We start from the raw sequence: 19,963 nt of genomic DNA on the forward strand, positions 1-19,963 counted from the left end.
AAAAATGGTGCCAACCGGTTGCAAATGCTCCCCTGAAAGCTTTGGCGATGGAAACACAGGGCTTTTTATCAAAGGACAAGAAATCAGCCCTGAACAACTTAAACGGCGGAAATTTTTTTTTTTGAAAAAATCCCTAAGCCCCGGGGTCAGAATTTCAGCAAAAATCTGACTTTTGGCAATTCACTCAAAAATGATGCCAGAAGCTTGCAAATGCTCCCCTGAAAGGTTTGGCAGTCGAAACAGAAGGCTTTTTATCACAGGACAAGAAATCAGCCTTCAACAACTTAACCGGCGGAAAATATTTTTTTGATAAAATCCCTAAGCCCCGGGGTCACAATTTCAGCAAAAATCTGACTTTTGGCAATTCACTCAAAAATGATGCCAGAAGCTTGCAAATGCTCCCCTGAAAGGTTTGGCAGTCGAAACAGAAGGCTTTTTATCACAGGACAAGAAATCAGCCTTCAACAACTTAACCGGTGGAAAATATTTTTTTGAAAAAATCCCTAAGCCCCGGGGTCAGAATTTCAGCAAAAATCTGACTTTTGGCAATTCACTCAAAAATGATGGCAGAAGCTTGCAAATGCTTCCCAAAAAGGTTTGGCAGTCGAAACAGAAGGCTTTTTATCACAGGACAAGAAATCAGCCTTCAACAACTTAAACGGCGGAAAATATTTTTTTGAAAAAATCCCTAAGCCCCGGGGTCACAATTTCAGCAAAAACCTGACTTTTGGCGATTCATTCAAAAATGATGCCAGAAGCTTAGAAATGCTCCCCTGAATGCTTTGGCGATGGAAACAGAAGGCTTTTTATCACAGGACAAGAAATCAGCCCTCAACAACTTAACCGGCGGAAAATATTTTTTTGAAAAAATCCCTATGCCCCGGGGTCAGAATTTCAGCAAAAATCTGACTTTTGGCAATTCAATCAAAAATGATGCCAGAAGCTTGCAAATGCTCCCCTAAAAGGTTTGGCAGCCGAAACAGAAGGCTTTTTGTCACAGGACAAGAAATTAGCCCTCAACAACTTAATCGGCGGAAAATGTTTTTTTTAAAAAAAAAATCCCTAAGACCCGGGGTCACAATTTCAGCAAAAACCTGACTTTTGGCGATTCACTCAAAAATGATGCCCGAAGCTTGTAAATGCTCCCCTGAATGATTTCGCGATGGAAACAGAAGGCTCTTTATCACAAGACAAGAAATCAGCCCACAACTTAACCGGCGCAAAATATTTTTTTGAAAAAATCCCTTAGCCCTCAACAACTTAATCGGCGGAAAATGTTTTTTTTAAAAAAATCCCAAAGACCCGGGGTCAGAACTTCAGCAAAAATCTGACTTTTGGCAATTCACTCAAAAATGGTGCCAACCGGTTGCAAATGTTCCCCTGAAAGCGTTGTCGATGGAAACAGAGGGCTTTTTATCACAGGAGAAGAAATCAGCCTTCAACAACTTAACCGGCGGAAAATATTTTTATGAAAAAATCCCTAAGCCCCGGGGTCAGAAAGCTTGCCAAAAGCTTGCAAATGCTCCCCTGAAAGGTTTGGCAGTCGAAACAGAAGGCTTTTTATCACAGGACAAGAAATCAGCCCTCAACAACTTAACCGGCGCAAAATATACTTCTAAAAAAATCCCAAAGACCCGGGGTCAGAATTTCAGCAAAAATCTGACTTTTCGCAATTCACTCAAAAATGGTGCCAGAAACTTGCAGATGCTCCCCTGAAAGGTTTGGCGATGGAAACAGAAGGCTTTTTATCACAGGACAAGAAATCAGCCCTCAACAACTTAACCGGCGGAAAATATTTTTTTGAAAAAATCCCAAAGACCCGGGGTCAGAATTTCAGCAAAAATCTGACTTTTGGCAATTCACTCAAAAATGGTGCCAACCGGTTGCAAATGTTCCCCTGAAAGCTTTGGTGATGGAAACAGAAGGCTTTTTATCACAGGAGAAGAAATCAGCCTTCAACAACTTAACCGGCGGAAAATATTTTTATGAAAAAATCCCTAAGCCCCGGGGTCAGAAAGCTTGCCAAAAGCTTGCAAATGCTCCCCTGAAAGGTTTGGCAGTCGAAACAGAAGGCTTTTTATCACAGGACAAGAAATCAGCCCTCAACAACTTACCTGGCGGAAAATATTTTTTTGAAAAAATCCCTAAGCCCCGGGGTCAGAATTTCAGCAAAAATCTGACTTTTGGCAATTCACTCAAAAATGGTGCCAACCGGTTGCAAATTTTCCCCTGAAAGCTTTGGCGATGGAAACAGAAGGCTTTTTATCACAGGACAAGAAATCAGCCCTCAACAACTTAACCGGCGGGAAATATTTTTTTGATAAAATCCCTAAGCCCCGGGGTCAGAATTTCAGCAAAAATCTGACTTTTGGCAATTCACTCAAAAATGACGCCAGAAGCTTCCAAATGCTCCCCTGAAAGGTTTGGCAGTCGAAACAGAAGGCTTTTTATAACAGATCAAGAAATCAGCCCTCAACAACTTAACCGGTGCAAAATATACTTCTAAAAAAATCCCAAAGACCCGGGGTCAGAATTTCAGCAAAAATCTGACTTTTGGCAATTCACTCAAAAATGATGCCAGAAGCTTGCAAGTGCTTCCCAAAAAGGTTTGGCAGTCGAAACAGAAGGCTTTTAATTACAGGACAAGAAATCAGCCTTCAACAACTTAACCGGCGAAAAATATTTTTTTGAAAAAATCCCTAAGCCCCGGGGTCACAATTTCAGCAAAAACCTGACTTTTGGCAATTCATTCAAAAATGATGCCAGAAGCTTACAAATGCTCCCCTGAATGCTTTGGCGATAGAAACAGAAGGCTTTTTATCACAGGACAAGAAATCAGCCCTCAACAACTTAACCGGCGCAAAATATTTTTTTGAAAAAATCCCTAAGCCCCGGGGTCAGAATTTCAGCAAAAATCTGACTTTTGGCAATTCACTCAAAAATGATGCCAGAAGCTTGCAAATGCTCCCCTGAAAGGTTTGGCAGCCGAAACAGAAGGCTTTTTATCACAGGACAAGAAATTAGCCCTCAACAACTTAATCGGCGGGAAATGTTTTTTTTTAAAAAAAATCCCTAAGACCCGGGGTCACAATTTCAGCAAAAACCTGACTTTTGGCGATTCACTCAAAAATGATGCCCGAAGCTTGTAAATGCTCCCCTGAATGATTTCGCGATGGAAACAGAAGGCTCTTTATCACAAGACAAGAAATCAGCCCACAACTTAACCGGCGCAAAATATTTTTTTGAAAAAATCCCTTAGCCCTCAACAACTTAATCGGCGGAAAATGTTTTTTTTAAAAAAATCCCAAAGACCCGGGGTCAGAACTTCAGCAAAAATCTGACTTTTGGCAATTCACTCAAAAATGGTGCCAACCGGTTGCAAATGTTCCCCTGAAAGCGTTGTCGATGGAAACAGAGGGCTTTTTATCACAGGAGAAGAAATCAGCCTTCAACAACTTAACCGGCGGAAAATATTTTTATGAAAAAATCCCTAAGCCCCGGGGTCAGAAAGCTTGCCAAAAGCTTGCAAATGCTCCCCTGAAAGGTTTGGCAGTCGAAACAGAAGGCTTTTTATCACAGGACAAGAAATCAGCCCTCAACAACTTAACCGGCGGAAAATATTTTTTTGAAAAAATCCCTAAGCCCCGGGATCAGAATTTCAGCAATAATCTGACTTTTCGCAATTCACTCAAAAATGATGCCAGAAACTTGCAGATGCTCCCCTGAAAGGTTTGGCGATGGAAACAGAAGGCTTTTTATCACAGATCAAGAAATCAGCCCTCAACAACTTAACCGACGGAAAATATTTTTTTGATAAAATCCCTAAGACCCGGGGTCAGAATTTCAGCAAAAATCTGACTTTGGGCAATTCACTCAAAAATGGTGCCAACCGGTTGCAAATACTCCCCTGAAAGCTTTGGTGATGGAAACAGAAGGCTTTTTATCACAGGACAAGAAATCAGCCTTCAACAACTTACCTGGCGGAAAATATTTTTTTGAAAAAATCCCTAAGCCCCGGGGTCAGAATTTCAGCAAAAATCTGACTTTTGGCAATTCACTCAAAAATGGTGCCAACCGGTTGCAAATTTTCCCCTGAAAGCTTTGGCGATGGAAACAGAAGGCTTTTTATCACAGGACAAGAAATCAGCCCTCAACAACTTAACCGGCGGAAAATATTTTTTTGAAAAAATCCCAAAGACCCGGGGTCAGAATTTCAGCAAAAATCTGACTTTTGGCAATTCACTCAAAAATGGTGCCAACCGGTTGCAAATGTTCCCCTGAAAGCTTTGGTGATGGAAACAGAAGGCTTTTTATCACAGGAGAAGAAATCAGCCTTCAACAACTTAACCGGCGGAAAATATTTTTATGAAAAAATCCCTAAGCCCCGGGGTCAGAAAGCTTGCCAAAAGCTTGCAAATGCTCCCCTGAAAGGTTTGGCAGTCGAAACAGAAGGCTTTTTATCACAGGACAAGAAATCAGCCCTCAACAACTTACCTGGCGGAAAATATTTTTTTGAAAAAATCCCTAAGCCCCGGGGTCAGAATTTCAGCAAAAATCTGACTTTTGGCAATTCACTCAAAAATGGTGCCAACCGGTTGCAAATTTTCCCCTGAAAGCTTTGGCGATGGAAACAGAAGGCTTTTTATCACAGGACAAGAAATCAGCCCTCAACAACTTAACCGGCGGGAAATATTTTTTTGATAAAATCCCTAAGCCCCGGGGTCAGAATTTCAGCAAAAATCTGACTTTTGGCAATTCACTCAAAAATGACGCCAGAAGCTTCCAAATGCTCCCCTGAAAGGTTTGGCAGTCGAAACAGAAGGCTTTTTATCACAGATCAAGAAATCAGCCCTCAACAACTTAACCGGTGCAAAATATACTTCTAAAAAAATCCCAAAGACCCGGGGTCAGAATTTCAGCAAAAATCTGACTTTTGGCAATTCACTCAAAAATGATGCCAGAAACTTGCAGGTGCTCCCCTGAAAGCTTTGGCAATGGTAACAGAAGGCTTTTTATCACAGGACAAGAAATCAGCCCTCAACAACTTAACCGGCGCAAAATATACTTCTAAAAAAATCCCAAAGACCCGGGGTCAAAATTTCAGCAAAAATCTGACTTTTGGAATTCCCTTAAAAATGGTGCCAACCTGTTGCAAATGATCCCCTGAAAGCGTTGTCGATGGAAACAGAAGGCTTTTTATCACAGGAGAAGAAATCAGCCTTCAACAATTTAACCGGCGGAAAATATTTTTATGAAAAAATCCCTAAGCCCCGGGGTCAGAATTTCAGCAAAAATCTGACTTCTGGCAATTCACTCAAAAATGATGCCAGAAACTTGCAGATGCTCCCCTGAAAAGTTTGGCAGTCGAAACAGAAGGCTTTTTATCACAGGACAAGAAATCAGCCCTCAACAACTTAACCGGCGGAAAATATTTTTTTGAAAAAATCCCTAAGCCCCGGGGTCAGAATTTCAGCAAAAATCTGACTTTTGGCAATTCCCTCAAAAATGGTGCCAACCGGTTGCAAATGATCCCCTGAAAGCTTTGGCGATGGAAACAGAAGGCTTTTTATCACAGGACAAGAAATCAGCCCTCAACAACTTAACCGGCGGGAAATATTTTTTGATAAAATCCCTAAGCCCCGGGGTCAGAATTTCAGCAAAAATCTGACTTTTGGCAATTCACTCAAAAATGATGTCAGAAGCTTGCAGATGCACCGCTGAAAGCTTTGGCGATGGAAACAGAAGGCTTTTTATCACAGGACAAAAAATCAGCCCTCAACAACTTAACCGGCGGAAAATATTTTTTTGAAAAAATCCCTATGCCCCGGGGTCAGAATTTCAGCAAAAATCTGACTTTTGGCAATTCACTCAAAAATGACGCCAGAAGCTTCCAAATGCTCCCCTGAAAGGTTTGGCAGTCGAAACAGAATGCTTTTTAATCACAGATCAAGAAATCAGCCCTCAACAACTTAACCGGCGCAAAATATACTTCTAAAAAAATCCCAAAGACCCGCGGTCAGAATTTCAGCAAAAATCTGACTTTTGGAATTCCCTTAAAAATGGTGCCAACCGGTTGCAAATGATCCCCTGAAAGCGTTGTCGATGGAAACAGAAGGCTTTTTATCACAGGAGAAGAAATCAGCCTTCAACAACTTAACCGGCCGAAAATATTTTTATGAAAAAATCCCTAAGCCCCGGGGTCAGAATTACAGCAAAAATCTGACTTTTCAAATTCCCTCAAAAATGGTGCCAACCGGTTGCAGATGCTCCCCTGAAAGCTTTGGCGATGGAAACAGAAGGCTTTTTATCACAGGACAAGAAATCAGCCCTCAACAACTTAACCGGCGGAAAATATTTTTTTGATAAAATCCCTAAGCCCCAGGGTCAGAATTTCAGCAAAAATCTGACTTTTGGCAATTCACTCAAAAATGATGCCAAAAGCTTGGAAATGCTCCCCTGAAACGTTTGGCAGTCGAAACAGAAGGCTTTTTATCACAGGACAAGAAATCAGCCCTCAACAACTTAACCGGCGGGAAATATTTTTTTGAAAATATCCCTAAGACCCGGGGTCACAATTTCAGCAAAAATCTGACTTTTGGCAATTCACTCAAAAATGATGTCAGAAGCTTGCAGATGCACCCCTGAAAGCTTTGGCGATGGAAACAGAAGGCTTTTTATCACAGGACAAGAAATCAGCCCTCAACAACTTAACCGGCGGAAAATATTTTTTTGATAAAATCCCTAAGCCCCAGGGTCAGAATTTCAGCAAAAATCTGACTTTTGGCAATTCACTCAAAAATGATGCCAAAAGCTTGGAAATGCTCCCCTGAAACGTTTGGCAGTCGAAACAGAAGGCTTTTTATCACAGGACAAGAAATCAGCCCTCAACAACTTAACCGGCGGGAAATATTTTTTTGATAAAATCCCTAAGCCCCGGGGTCAGAATTTCAGCAAAAATCTGACTTTTGGAATTCCCTCAAAAATGGTGCCAACAGGTTGCAGATGCTCCCCTGAAAGCTTTGGCGATGGAAACAGAAGGCTTTTTATCACAGGACAAGAAATCAGCCCTCAACAACTTAACCGGCGGAAAATATTTTTTTGATAAAATCCCTAAGCCCCAGGGTCAGAATTTCAGCAAAAATCTGACTTTTGGCAATTCACTCAAAAATGATGCCAAAAGCTTGGAAATGCTCCCCTGAAACGTTTGGCAGTCGAAACAGAAGGCTTTTTATCACAGATCAAGAAATCAGCCCTCAACAACTTAACCGGTGCAAAATATACTTCTAAAAAAATCCCAAAGACCCGGGGTCAGAATTTCAGCAAAAATCTGACTTTTGGCAATTCACTCAAAAATGATGCCAGAAACTTGCAGGTGCTCCCCTGAAAGCTTTGGCAATGGTAACAGAAGGCTTTTTATCACAGGACAAGAAATCAGCCCTCAACAACTTAACCGGCGCAAAATATACTTCTAAAAAAATCCCAAAGACCCGGGGTCAAAATTTCAGCAAAAATCTGACTTTTGGAATTCCCTTAAAAATGGTGCCAACCTGTTGCAAATGATCCCCTGAAAGCGTTGTCGATGGAAACAGAAGGCTTTTTATCACAGGAGAAGAAATCAGCCTTCAACAATTTAACCGGCGGAAAATATTTTTATGAAAAAATCCCTAAGCCCCGGGGTCAGAATTTCAGCAAAAATCTGACTTCTGGCAATTCACTCAAAAATGATGCCAGAAACTTGCAGATGCTCCCCTGAAAAGTTTGGCAGTCGAAACAGAAGGCTTTTTATCACAGGACAAGAAATCAGCCCTCAACAACTTAACCGGCGGAAAATATTTTTTTGAAAAAATCCCTAAGCCCCGGGGTCAGAATTTCAGCAAAAATCTGACTTTTGGCAATTCCCTCAAAAATGGTGCCAACCGGTTGCAAATGATCCCCTGAAAGCTTTGGCGATGGAAACAGAAGGCTTTTTATCACAGGACAAGAAATCAGCCCTCAACAACTTAACCGGCGGGAAATATTTTTTGATAAAATCCCTAAGCCCCGGGGTCAGAATTTCAGCAAAAATCTGACTTTTGGCAATTCACTCAAAAATGATGTCAGAAGCTTGCAGATGCACCGCTGAAAGCTTTGGCGATGGAAACAGAAGGCTTTTTATCACAGGACAAAAAATCAGCCCTCAACAACTTAACCGGCGGAAAATATTTTTTTGAAAAAATCCCTATGCCCCGGGGTCAGAATTTCAGCAAAAATCTGACTTTTGGCAATTCACTCAAAAATGACGCCAGAAGCTTCCAAATGCTCCCCTGAAAGGTTTGGCAGTCGAAACAGAATGCTTTTTAATCACAGATCAAGAAATCAGCCCTCAACAACTTAACCGGCGCAAAATATACTTCTAAAAAAATCCCAAAGACCCGCGGTCAGAATTTCAGCAAAAATCTGACTTTTGGAATTCCCTTAAAAATGGTGCCAACCGGTTGCAAATGATCCCCTGAAAGCGTTGTCGATGGAAACAGAAGGCTTTTTATCACAGGAGAAGAAATCAGCCTTCAACAACTTAACCGGCCGAAAATATTTTTATGAAAAAATCCCTAAGCCCCGGGGTCAGAATTACAGCAAAAATCTGACTTTTCAAATTCCCTCAAAAATGGTGCCAACCGGTTGCAGATGCTCCCCTGAAAGCTTTGGCGATGGAAACAGAAGGCTTTTTATCACAGGACAAGAAATCAGCCCTCAACAACTTAACCGGCGGAAAATATTTTTTTGATAAAATCCCTAAGCCCCAGGGTCAGAATTTCAGCAAAAATCTGACTTTTGGCAATTCACTCAAAAATGATGCCAAAAGCTTGGAAATGCTCCCCTGAAACGTTTGGCAGTCGAAACAGAAGGCTTTTTATCACAGGACAAGAAATCAGCCCTCAACAACTTAACCGGCGGGAAATATTTTTTTGAAAATATCCCTAAGACCCGGGGTCACAATTTCAGCAAAAATCTGACTTTTGGCAATTCACTCAAAAATGATGTCAGAAGCTTGCAGATGCACCCCTGAAAGCTTTGGCGATGGAAACAGAAGGCTTTTTATCACAGGACAAGAAATCAGCCCTCAACAACTTAACCGGCGGAAAATATTTTTTTGATAAAATCCCTAAGCCCCAGGGTCAGAATTTCAGCAAAAATCTGACTTTTGGCAATTCACTCAAAAATGATGCCAAAAGCTTGGAAATGCTCCCCTGAAACGTTTGGCAGTCGAAACAGAAGGCTTTTTATCACAGGACAAGAAATCAGCCCTCAACAACTTAACCGGCGGGAAATATTTTTTTGATAAAATCCCTAAGCCCCGGGGTCAGAATTTCAGCAAAAATCTGACTTTTGGAATTCCCTCAAAAATGGTGCCAACAGGTTGCAGATGCTCCCCTGAAAGCTTTGGCGATGGAAACAGAAGGCTTTTTATCACAGGACAAGAAATCAGCCCTCAACAACTTAACCGGCGGAAAATATTTTTTTGATAAAATCCCTAAGCCCCAGGGTCAGAATTTCAGCAAAAATCTGACTTTTGGCAATTCACTCAAAAATGATGCCAAAAGCTTGGAAATGCTCCCCTGAAACGTTTGGCAGTCGAAACAGAAGGCTTTTTATCACAGGACAAGAAATCAGCCCTCAACAACTTAACCGGCGGGAAATATTTTTTTGATAAAATCCCTAAGCCCCGGGGTCAGAATTTCAGCAAAAAACTGACTTTTGGCAATTCACTCAAAAATGATGTCAGAAGCTTGCAGATTCACCCCTGAAAGGTTTGGCGATGGAAACAGAAGGCTTTTTATCACAGATCAAGAAATCAGCCCTCAACAACTTAACCGGCGGAAAATATTTTTTTGAAAAAATCCCAAAGACCCGGGGTCAGAATTTCAGCAAAAATCTTACTTTTCGCAATTCACTCAAAAATGGTGCCAACCGGTTGCAAATGATCCCCTGAAAGCTTTGGCGATGGAAAAAGAAGGCTTTTTATCACAGGACAAGAAATCAGCCCTCAACAACTTAACCGGCGGAAAATATTTTTTTGAAAAAATCCCTAAGCCCCGGGATCAGAATTTCAGCAATAATCTGACGTTTCGCAATTCACTCAAAAATGATGCCAGAAACTTGCAGATGCTCCCCTGAAAGGTTTGGCGATGGAAACAGAAGGCTTTTTATCACAGATCAAGAAATCAGCCCTCAACAACTTAACCGGCGGAAAATATTTTTTTGAAAAAATCCCAAAGACCCGGGGTCAGAATTTCAGCAAAAATCTGACTTTTGGCAATTCACTCAAAAATGGTGCCATCCGGTTGCAAATGTTCCCCTGAAAGCGTTGTCGATGGAAACAGAAGGCTATTTATCACAGGAGAAGAAATCAGCCTTCAACAACTTAACCGGCGGAAAATATTTTTATGTAAAAATCCCTAAGCCCCGGGGTCAGAATTTCAGCAAAAATCTGACTTTTGGCAATTCACTCAAAAATGACGCCAGAAGCTTCCAAATGCTCCCCTGAAAGGTTTGGCAGTCGAAACAGAAGGCTTTTTATCACAGATCAAGAAATCAGCCCTCAACAACTTAACCGGCGGAAAATATTTTTATGAAAAAATCCCTAAGCCCCGGGGTCAGAATTTCAGCAAAAATCTGACTTTTGGCAATTCACTCAAAAATGATGCCAGAAACTTGCAGATGCTCCCCTGAAAAGTTTGGCAGTCGAAACAGAAGGCTTTTTATCACAGGACAAGAAATCAGCCCTCAACAACTTAACCGGCGGAAAATATTTTTTTGATAAAATCCCTAAGCCCCGGGGTCAGAATTTCAGCAAAAATCTGACTTTTGGAATTCCCTCAAAAATGGTGCCAACCGGTTGCAAATGTTCCCCTGAAAGCGTTGTCGATGGAAACAGAAGGCTTTTTATCACAGGAGAAGAAATCAGCCTTCAACAACTTAACCGGCGGAAAATATTTTTATGAAAAAATCCCTAAGCCCCGGGGTCAGAATTTCAGCAAAAATCTGACTTTTGGCAATTCACTCAAAAATGACGCCAGAAGCTTCCAAATGCTCCCCTGAAAGGTTTGGCAGTCGAAACAGAAGGCTTTTTATCACAGATCAAGAAATCAGCCCTCAACAACTTAACCGGCGCAAAATATACTTCTAAAAAAATCCCAAAGACCCGGGGTCAGAATTTCAGCAAAAATCTGACTTTTGGAATTCCCTTAAAAATGGTGCCAACCTGTTGCGAATGATCCCCTGAAAGCGTTGTCGATGGAAACAGAAGGCTTTTTATCACAGGAGAAGAAATCAGCCTTCAACAACTTAACCGGCGGAAAATATTTTTATGAAAAAATCCCTAAGCCCCGGGGTCAGAATTTCAGCAAAAATCTGACTTTTGGCAATTCACTCAAAAATGATGCCAGAAACTTGCAGATGCTCTCCTGAAAAGTTTGGCAGTCGAAACAGAAGGCTTTTTATCACAGGACAAGAAATCAGCCCTCAACAACTTAACCGGCGGAAAATATTTTTTTGATAAAATCCCTAAGCCCCGGGGTCAGAATTTCAGCAAAAATCTGACTTTTGGCAATTCCCTCAAAAATGGTGCCAACCGGTTGCAAATGATCCCCTGAAAGCTTTGGCGATGGAAACAGAAGGCTTTTTATCACAGGACAAGAAATCAGCCCTCAACAACTTAACCGGCGGGAAATATTTTTTTGATAAAATCCCTAAGCCCCGGGGTCAGAATTTCAGCAAAAATCTGACTTTTGGCAATTCACTCAAAAATGATGTCAGAAGCTTGCAGATGCACCCCTGAAAGCTTTGGCGATGGAAACAGAAGGCTTTTTATCACAGGACAAAAAATCAGCCCTCAACAACTTAACCGGCGGAAAATATTTTTTTGAAAAAATCCCTATGCCCCGGGGTCAGAATTTCAGCAAAAATCTGACTTTTCGAATTCCCTCAAAAATGGTGCCAACCGGTTGCAGATGCTCCCCTGAAAGCTTTGGCGATGGAAACAGAAGGCTTTTTATCACAGGACAAGAAATCACCCTTCAACAACTAGACCGGCGGAAAAAAAAATTTTTATACAATCCCTAAGCCCCGGGGTCAGAATTTCAGTAAAAATCTGACTTTTGGGAATTCACTCAAAAATGACGCCAGAAGCTTCCAAATGCTCCCCTGAAAGGTTTGGCAGTTGAAACAGAAGGCTTTTTATCACAGGACAAGAAATCAGCCCTCAACAACTTAACCGGCGGAAAATATTTTTTTGATAAAATCCCTAAGCCCCGGGGTCAGAATTTCAGCAAAAATCTGACTTTTGGCAATTCACTCAAAAATGGTGCCAGAAGCTTCCAAATGCTCCCCTGAAAGGTTTGGCAGTTGAAACAGAAGGCTTTTTATCACAGATCAAGAAATCAGCCCTCAACAACTTAACCGGCGGAAAATATTTTTTTGATAAAATCCCTAAGCCCCGGGGTCAGAATTTCAGCAAAAATCTGACTTTTGGCAATTCACTCAAAAATGGTGCCAGAAGCTTCCAAATGCTCCCCTGAAAGGTTTGGCGATGGAAACAGAAGGCTTTTTATCACAGATCAAGAAATCAGCCCTCAACAACTTAACCAGCGCAAAATATACTTCTAAAAAAATACCAAAGACCCGGGGTCAGAATTTCAGCAAAAATCTGACTTCTGGCAATTCACTCAAAAATGGTGCCAACCGGTTGCAAATGCTCCCCTGAAAGCTTTGGTGATGGAAACAGAAGGCTTTTTATCACAGGACAAGAAATCAGCCTTCAACAACTTACCCGGCGGAAAATATTTTTTTGAAAAAATCCCTAAGCCCCGGGGTCAGAAAGCTTGCCAAAATCTTGCAAATGCTCCCCTGAAAGGTTTGGCAGTTGAAACAGAAGGCTTTTTATCACAGATCAAGAAATCAGCCCTCAACAACTTAACCGGCGGAAAATATTTTTTTGATAAAATCCCTAAGCCCCGGGGTCAGAATTTCAGCAAAAATCTGACTTTTGGCAATTCACTCAAAAATGGTGCCAGAAGCTTCCAAATGCTCCCCTGAAAGGTTTGGCGATGGAAACAGAAGGCTTTTTATCACAGATCAAGAAATCAGCCCTCAACAACTTAACCAGCGCAAAATATACTTCTAAAAAAATACCAAAGACCCGGGGTCAGAATTTCAGCAAAAATCTGACTTCTGGCAATTCACTCAAAAATGGTGCCAACCGGTTGCAAATGCTCCCCTGAAAGCTTTGGTGATGGAAACAGAAGGCTTTTTATCACAGGACAAGAAATCAGCCCTCAACAACTTAACCGGCGCAAAATATACTTCTAAAAAAATCCCAAATCCCGGGGTCAGAATTTCAGCAAAAATCTGACTTTTGGAATTCCCTTAAAAATGGTGCCAACCGGTTGCAAATGATCCCCTGAAAGCTTTGGCAATGGAAACAGAAGGCTTTTTATCACAAGACAAGAAATCAGCCCTCAACAACTTAACCGGCGGAAAATATTTTTTTGATAAAATCCCTAAGACCCGGGGTCAGAATTTCAGCAAAAATCTGATTTTTGGCAATTCACTCAAAAATGACGCCAGAAGCTTCCAAATGCTCCCCTGAAGGTTTGGCAGTCGAAACAGAAGGCTTTTTATCACAGATCAAGAAATCAGCCCTCAACAACTTAACCGGCGCAAAATATACTTCTAAAAAAAATCCCAAAGACCCGGGGTCAGAATTTCAGCAAAAATCTGACTTTTGGCAATTCACTCAAAAATGATGCCAGAAACTTGCAGATGCTCCCCTGAAAGCTTTGGCGATGGAAACAGAAGGCTTTTTATCACAGGACAAGAAATCAGCCCTCAACAACTTAACCGGCGGAAAATATTTTTTTGATAAAATCCCTAAGCCCCGGGGTCAGAATTTCAGCAAAAATCTGACTTTTGGCAATTCCCTCAAAAATGGTGCCAACCGGTTGCAAATGATCCCCTGAAAGCTTTGGCGATGGAAACAGAAGGCTTTTTATCACAGGACAAGAAATCAGCCCTCAACAACTTAACCGGCGGGAAATATTTTTTGATAAAATCCCTAAGCCCCGGGGTCAGAATTTCAGCAAAAATCTGACTTTTGGCAATTCACTCAAAAATGATGTCAGAAGCTTGCAGATGCACCGCTGAAAGCTTTGGCGATGGAAACAGAAGGCTTTTTATCACAGGACAAAAAATCAGCCCTCAACAACTTAACCGGCGGAAAATATTTTTTTGAAAAAATCCCTATGCCCCGGGGTCAGAATTTCAGCAAAAATCTGACTTTTGGCAATTCACTCAAAAATGACGCCAGAAGCTTCCAAATGCTCCCCTGAAAGGTTTGGCAGTCGAAACAGAATGCTTTTTAATCACAGATCAAGAAATCAGCCCTCAACAACTTAACCGGCGCAAAATATACTTCTAAAAAAATCCCAAAGACCCGCGGTCAGAATTTCAGCAAAAATCTGACTTTTGGAATTCCCTTAAAAATGGTGCCAACCGGTTGCAAATGATCCCCTGAAAGCGTTGTCGATGGAAACAGAAGGCTTTTTATCACAGGAGAAGAAATCAGCCTTCAACAACTTAACCGGCCGAAAATATTTTTATGAAAAAATCCCTAAGCCCCGGGGTCAGAATTACAGCAAAAATCTGACTTTTCAAATTCCCTCAAAAATGGTGCCAACCGGTTGCAGATGCTCCCCTGAAAGCTTTGGCGATGGAAACAGAAGGCTTTTTATCACAGGACAAGAAATCAGCCCTCAACAACTTAACCGGCGGAAAATATTTTTTTGATAAAATCCCTAAGCCCCAGGGTCAGAATTTCAGCAAAAATCTGACTTTTGGCAATTCACTCAAAAATGATGCCAAAAGCTTGGAAATGCTCCCCTGAAACGTTTGGCAGTCGAAACAGAAGGCTTTTTATCACAGGACAAGAAATCAGCCCTCAACAACTTAACCGGCGGGAAATATTTTTTTGAAAATATCCCTAAGACCCGGGGTCACAATTTCAGCAAAAATCTGACTTTTGGCAATTCACTCAAAAATGATGTCAGAAGCTTGCAGATGCACCCCTGAAAGCTTTGGCGATGGAAACAGAAGGCTTTTTATCACAGGACAAGAAATCAGCCCTCAACAACTTAACCGGCGGAAAATATTTTTTTGATAAAATCCCTAAGCCCCAGGGTCAGAATTTCAGCAAAAATCTGACTTTTGGCAATTCACTCAAAAATGATGCCAAAAGCTTGGAAATGCTCCCCTGAAACGTTTGGCAGTCGAAACAGAAGGCTTTTTATCACAGGACAAGAAATCAGCCCTCAACAACTTAACCGGCGGGAAATATTTTTTTGATAAAATCCCTAAGCCCCGGGGTCAGAATTTCAGCAAAAATCTGACTTTTGGAATTCCCTCAAAAATGGTGCCAACAGGTTGCAGATGCTCCCCTGAAAGCTTTGGCGATGGAAACAGAAGGCTTTTTATCACAGGACAAGAAATCAGCCCTCAACAACTTAACCGGCGGAAAATATTTTTTTGATAAAATCCCTAAGCCCCAGGGTCAGAATTTCAGCAAAAATCTGACTTTTGGCAATTCACTCAAAAATGATGCCAAAAGCTTGGAAATGCTCCCCTGAAACGTTTGGCAGTCGAAACAGAAGGCTTTTTATCACAGGACAAGAAATCAGCCCTCAACAACTTAACCGGCGGGAAATATTTTTTTGATAAAATCCCTAAGCCCCGGGGTCAGAATTTCAGCAAAAAACTGACTTTTGGCAATTCACTCAAAAATGATGTCAGAAGCTTGCAGATTCACCCCTGAAAGGTTTGGCGATGGAAACAGAAGGCTTTTTATCACAGATCAAGAAATCAGCCCTCAACAACTTAACCGGCGGAAAATATTTTTTTGAAAAAATCCCAAAGACCCGGGGTCAGAATTTCAGCAAAAATCTGACTTTTCGCAATTCACTCAAAAATGGTGCCAACCGGTTGCAAATGATCCCCTGAAAGCTTTGGCGATGGAAAAAGAAGGCTTTTTATCACAGGACAAGAAATCAGCCCTCAACAACTTAACCGGCGGAAAATATTTTTTTGAAAAAATCCCTAAGCCCCGGGATCAGAATTTCAGCAATAATCTGACGTTTCGCAATTCACTCAAAAATGATGCCAGAAACTTGCAGATGCTCCCCTGAAAGGTTTGGCGATGGAAACAGAAGGCTTTTTATCACAGATCAAGAAATCAGCCCTCAACAACTTAACCGGCGGAAAATATTTTTTTGAAAAAATCCCAAAGACCCGGGGTCAGAATTTCAGCAAAAATCTGACTTTTGGCAATTCACTCAAAAATGGTGCCATCCGGTTGCAAATGTTCCCCTGAAAGCGTTGTCGATGGAAACAGAAGGCTATTTATCACAGGAGAAGAAATCAGCCTTCAACAACTTAACCGGCGGAAAATATTTTTATGTAAAAATCCCTAAGCCCCGGGGTCAGAATTTCAGCAAAAATCTGACTTTTGGCAATTCACTCAAAAATGACGCCAGAAGCTTCCAAATGCTCCCCTGAAAGGTTTGGCAGTCGAAACAGAAGGCTTTTTATCACAGATCAAGAAATCAGCCCTCAACAACTTAACCGGCGGAAAATATTTTTATGAAAAAATCCCTAAGCCCCGGGGTCAGAATTTCAGCAAAAATCTGACTTTTGGCAATTCACTCAAAAATGATGCCAGAAACTTGCAGATGCTCCCCTGAAAAGTTTGGCAGTCGAAACAGAAGGCTTTTTATCACAGGACAAGAAATCAGCCCTCAACAACTTAACCGGCGGAAAATATTTTTTTGATAAAATCCCTAAGCCCCGGGGTCAGAATTTCAGCAAAAATCTGACTTTTGGAATTCCCTCAAAAATGGTGCCAACCGGTTGCAAATGTTCCCCTGAAAGCGTTGTCGATGGAAACAGAAGGCTTTTTATCACAGGAGAAGAAATCAGCCTTCAACAACTTAACCGGCGGAAAATATTTTTATGAAAAAATCCCTAAGCCCCGGGGTCAGAATTTCAGCAAAAATCTGACTTTTGGCAATTCACTCAAAAATGACGCCAGAAGCTTCCAAATGCTCCCCTGAAAGGTTTGGCAGTCGAAACAGAAGGCTTTTTATCACAGATCAAGAAATCAGCCCTCAACAACTTAACCGGCGCAAAATATACTTCTAAAAAAATCCCAAAGACCCGGGGTCAGAATTTCAGCAAAAATCTGACTTTTGGAATTCCCTTAAAAATGGTGCCAACCTGTTGCGAATGATCCCCTGAAAGCGTTGTCGATGGAAACAGAAGGCTTTTTATCACAGGAGAAGAAATCAGCCTTCAACAACTTAACCGGCGGAAAATATTTTTATGAAAAAATCCCTAAGCCCCGGGGTCAGAATTTCAGCAAAAATCTGACTTTTGGCAATTCACTCAAAAATGATGCCAGAAACTTGCAGATGCTCTCCTGAAAAGTTTGGCAGTCGAAACAGAAGGCTTTTTATCACAGGACAAGAAATCAGCCCTCAACAACTTAACCGGCGGAAAATATTTTTTTGATAAAATCCCTAAGCCCCGGGGTCAGAATTTCAGCAAAAATCTGACTTTTGGCAATTCCCTCAAAAATGGTGCCAACCGGTTGCAAATGATCCCCTGAAAGCTTTGGCGATGGAAACAGAAGGCTTTTTATCACAGGACAAGAAATCAGCCCTCAACAACTTAACCGGCGGAAAATATTTTTATGAAAAAATCCCTAAGCCCCGGGGTCAGAATTTCAGCAAAAATCTGACTTTTGGCAATTCACTCAAAAATGATGCCAGAAACTTGCAGATGCTCTCCTGAAAAGTTTGGCAGTCGAAACAGAAGGCTTTTTATCACAGGACAAGAAATCAGCCCTCAACAACTTAACCGGCGGAAAATATTTTTTTGATAAAATCCCTAAGCCCCGGGGTCAGAATTTCAGCAAAAATCTGACTTTTGGCAATTCCCTCAAAAATGGTGCCAACCGGTTGCAAATGATCCCCTGAAAGCTTTGGCGATGGAAACAGAAGGCTTTTTATCACAGGACAAGAAATCAGCCCTCAACAACTTAACCGGCGGGAAATATTTTTTTGATAAAATCCCTAAGCCCCGGGGTCAGAATTTCAGCAAAAATCTGACTTTTGGCAATTCACTCAAAAATGATGTCAGAAGCTTGCAGATGCACCCCTGAAAGCTTTGGCGATGGAAACAGAAGGCTTTTTATCACAGGACAAAAAATCAGCCCTCAACAACTTAACCGGCGGAAAATATTTTTTTGAAAAAATCCCTATGCCCCGGGGTCAGAATTTCAGCAAAAATCTGACTTTTCGAATTCCCTCAAAAATGGTGCCAACCGGTTGCAGATGCTCCCCTGAAAGCTTTGGCGATGGAAACAGAAGGCTTTTTATCACAGGACAAGAAATCACCCTTCAACAACTAGACCGGCGGAAAAAAAAATTTTTATACAATCCCTAAGCCCCGGGGTCAGAATTTCAGTAAAAATCTGACTTTTGGGAATTCACTCAAAAATGACGCCAGAAGCTTCCAAATGCTCCCCTGAAAGGTTTGGCAGTTGAAACAGAAGGCTTTTTATCACAGGACAAGAAATCAGCCCACAACAACTTAACCGGCGGAAAATATTTTTTTGATAAAATCCCTAAGCCCCGGGGTCAGAATTTCAGCAAAAATCTGACTTTTGGCAATTCACTCAAAAATGGTGCCAGAAGCTTCCAAATGCTCCCCTGAAAGGTTTGGCAGTTGAAACAGAAGGCTTTTTATCACAGATCAAGAAATCAGCCCTCAACAACTTAACCGGCGGAAAATATTTTTTTGATAAAATCCCTAAGCCCCGGGGTCAGAATTTCAGCAAAAATCTGACTTTTGGCAATTCACTCAAAAATGGTGCCAGAAGCTTCCAAATGCTCCCCTGAAAGGTTTGGCGATGGAAACAGAAGGCTTTTTATCACAGATCAAGAAATCAGCCCTCAACAACTTAACCAGCGCAAAATATACTTCTAAAAAAATACCAAAGACCCGGGGTCAGAATTTCAGCAAAAATCTGACTTCTGGCAATTCACTCAAAAATGGTGCCAACCGGTTGCAAATGCTCCCCTGAAAGCTTTGGTGATGGAAACAGAAGGCTTTTTATCACAGGACAAGAAATCAGCCTTCAACAACTTACCCGGCGGAAAATATTTTTTTGAAAAAATCCCTAAGCCCCGGGGTCAGAAAGCTTGCCAAAATCTTGCAAATGCTCCCCTGAAAGGTTTGGCAGTTGAAACAGAAGGCTTTTTATCACAGATCAAGAAATCAGCCCTCAACAACTTAACCGGCGGAAAATATTTTTTTGATAAAATCCCTAAGCCCCGGGGTCAGAATTTCAGCAAAAATCTGACTTTTGGCAATTCACTCAAAAATGGTGCCAGAAGCTTCCAAATGCTCCCCTGAAAGGTTTGGCGATGGAAACAGAAGGCTTTTTATCACAGATCAAGAAATCAGCCCTCAACAACTTAACCAGCGCAAAATATACTTCTAAAAAAATACCAAAGACCCGGGGTCAGAATTTCAGCAAAAATCTGACTTCTGGCAATTCACTCAAAAATGGTGCCAACCGGTTGCAAATGCTCCCCTGAAAGCTTTGGTGATGGAAACAGAAGGCTTTTTATCACAGGACAAGAAATCAGCCCTCAACAACTTAACCGGCGCAAAATATACTTCTAAAAAAATCCCAAATCCCGGGGTCAGAATTTCAGCAAAAATCTGACTTTTGGAATTCCCTTAAAAATGGTGCCAACCGGTTGCAAATGATCCCCTGAAAGCTTTGGCAATGGAAACAGAAGGCTTTTTATCACAAGACAAGAAATCAGCCCTCAACAACTTAACCGGCGGAAAATATTTTTTTGATAAA

This window comes from Podarcis muralis, chromosome 12 (genome assembly GCF_964188315.1).
Source record: "Podarcis muralis chromosome 12, rPodMur119.hap1.1, whole genome shotgun sequence".
In the NCBI taxonomy this organism is placed as follows: Eukaryota; Metazoa; Chordata; class Lepidosauria; order Squamata; family Lacertidae; genus Podarcis; species Podarcis muralis.